The 2,500-nt window shown below is 79.3% G+C and overlaps 1 non-coding gene across 1 annotated transcript; it reads right to left on the minus strand.

Moving 5' to 3' along the window:
* Positions 1–450: 450 nt before the first annotated feature.
* LOC142360158 (5.8S ribosomal RNA) lies at positions 451–603 on the minus strand. Its single transcript, XR_012762866.1, has one exon. It is a non-coding gene; the product is annotated as a 5.8S ribosomal RNA (ribosomal RNA).
* Between the last annotated feature and the right edge of the window lie 1,897 nt (positions 604–2,500).

The raw sequence follows: 2,500 nt of genomic DNA on the forward strand, positions 1-2,500 counted from the left end.
GGCAGGGGCGGCGCGGACGGGGGACAGACGGGGGCGTCCACCGCCACCGCCCCCGTCCCCCACCCACCGGCGCACGCACGCGCGCGCGTCAGTGCGGCACGGCACCCCCGCGGTGCCCACCCGCAGACAGACGCCCGCGCGGGAGGCCGGCGGCGAGGCCCGCGCCATCGCCGCCCCGCGCCTCCCTCCCCCGAAGCTCGCTCTCGCTCTCTCTTCCCCAAACCCACCGCCGATAGCCCGGCGGGGACGAGCTCCGTCCAGCAGGCGCTCTCCGGGAGCGGGGAGCTTCGGAGCGCTCCCCGAGTCTCCATTTAGGGGGACGAAGGCCCGCGCGCTCGCGCGCGCGGCCCTGCGAGGCACCCCAGCCGCGCCGCTGCTGGCCCGACGGCCCCCCCCCCCCCGCGCTGGGGCGGGGGGGCTCGGCGGCGCAGACGGCGATTGATCGTAAAGCGACGCTCAGACAGGCGTAGCCCCGGGAGGAACCCGGGGCCGCGAGTGCGTTCGAAGTGTCGATGATCAATGTGTCCTGCAATTCACATTAATTCTCGCAGCTAGCTGCGTTCTTCATCGACGCACGAGCCGAGTGATCCACCGCTAAGAGTTGTCTCGGTTTCGGCACCGCCCCGCGCGCGCGGAGGGGCCGGGACCGCTCGCCGAGAGCGGCCCCTTCTCTGAGGACGGCCGGACCGACCGCCGGCCCCGCCGCCGCCCACCCCCCTCCGCACGCGCGGAGGGGGCGCGGCGCGGCGGCGCGACGCGGCGCGACGGAGAGGCCCTCGCCTCGGCTTGACCGTACGAGCACAGGGGAAACGGAAAACAACGGAAAACCCCGAGCGGCCAAAGGGCGGGGGAGCCCGCGCTCCCGACCGACCCTGGGGAAACGTACGCAACACACACACCCTTGGCGCGCTTCGGGGGCGGCCCAGGCGCCCGGGCTCGGACCGGCCTCCCCCCGGAGGCTACGGCACGCCCGGCCGCGACGCCTGCCCGCCTTCGCTCGGGAGCCGGACGCCCGGCTGCGCCCGCGCTGCGACGAGCCGGCTCCGCCCACCACGGTCGCCTCTCGCCCCGCCGGCGAACCTCGGCGCCGACGCCGCCTTCCACCGACGCCGGAGGAAGCGCGGCCGGCCACTGGAGCGCGAGCCGGCGACGCGCGGCCGCCCACCGGCCCGCGCCGGATGGGCGAACCCGGCCACCCCGCCCGGCGGCGGCGGCCGCCACCGCCGCCGCGAAAACCGCCGCCGCAGCCGCTTCTCGCCTCGGCCCCCTGGGGCCGCCGGCACGGCCCCAGCGGAAAGGCGGACGGCGCTGAGCGCGGGGGGCGGCTCCCACTCTCCCCGTTTCCACGCGAAGACCCGGAGCGGGACGCCCCCGCGCCGCGCGCCCGCCCTCGAGACGGAAGCGACGGGCGGGGAAACGCGGGACGGGACGGCCGCCAGCGGATGCGGCCGGGGAACCCTCCCGGACGACCCGACGGACGACCGGCACCGACCGGCACGCCGAGCGGCGCCGCCGCCGCTCGGCCTGGGGGGGTGTGGCTCGCCCCCCCCTTTCTTTCCCTGGGCGCCGAGGGCGGGGCGAGGAGCGGGAGAGGGGAGCGCGGCGCGCCCCGAGCGCGGCCGCAGCGCGAGCGTCCAAAGGCGCGGGGCGGCCCCCCGGCGGCCGCCCCCCCCCGCGGGGGCTCGCCGCGCCTTTCTTTCCCCCGGCGCGGAGCCCGCGCTCCGGCCGGCGGGTGGCCCCGTTTGCGAGGGCGGGCAGGTCGGCCGCGGCCGACCCGCGCCGCGGTCTCTCCGCCGAGACCGGCCCGCGGAGAGGGGGGGCAGGTTGGGGCAGCGAGACGCCCCCCCTTCTCCGGCACGGCGGCCCGCGGGGGCGGACGCCCCCCCCGCGGCTCGCGCCGTGCCGCTCGAGTCTTTAAACCGCCGCCCGGCTCCTTTGGCCTTTGACCCCCGGACTCGGCCGAGGGAGGGCCGCCGAAGCGCGGACGCTAGGTACCTGGCCCTGGGGTGAGGGAAACGACCTGCATGGCCCCGCGGGGGTGCCTCCCCCGGCTGCCGCCCTCGGGGGAGCGTCCGCCCGCGGGGGCGCGCCCGGCATCCGCCGCCACCACCTCGTCCTCCTTAGCCCCGGGGCCCGGGGTTTCCCTCGATAGCCCGGCGCTGCGCCCGGGGGGAGAGACGTGGCTCGGGCCGCCCGCTCGCGCGGGACGCGACCCGGCCGGGGGGGGGCCTCGCCCGCCCCGGGCGGCGCCAGCGGCCGAGACCGTGCTCGCGCCCCCCCCTTCCCGCCACGGCTCCCTCTTCGAGAGGCAGCCGTGCCGGGTCGGAGGGGAGGTTCGCGGGTCCGGCCGCCGCGCCGCCCGAAACGCCGTGCGCACACCCGCGCCACGGCCCGGAACGCCCGGAGACAGCCCTGTCCCGCGCGCGGGGGGGTAGACGGCGCCGCCGCCGGCGCCGCCCCACCCCCCCCCCAGGAGCTGCCGCCCCCCGAAGACGGCGAC

Source organism: Opisthocomus hoazin, unplaced genomic scaffold (assembly GCF_030867145.1).
Source record: "Opisthocomus hoazin isolate bOpiHoa1 unplaced genomic scaffold, bOpiHoa1.hap1 HAP1_SCAFFOLD_157, whole genome shotgun sequence".
Classification (NCBI taxonomy): Eukaryota; Metazoa; Chordata; class Aves; order Opisthocomiformes; family Opisthocomidae; genus Opisthocomus; species Opisthocomus hoazin.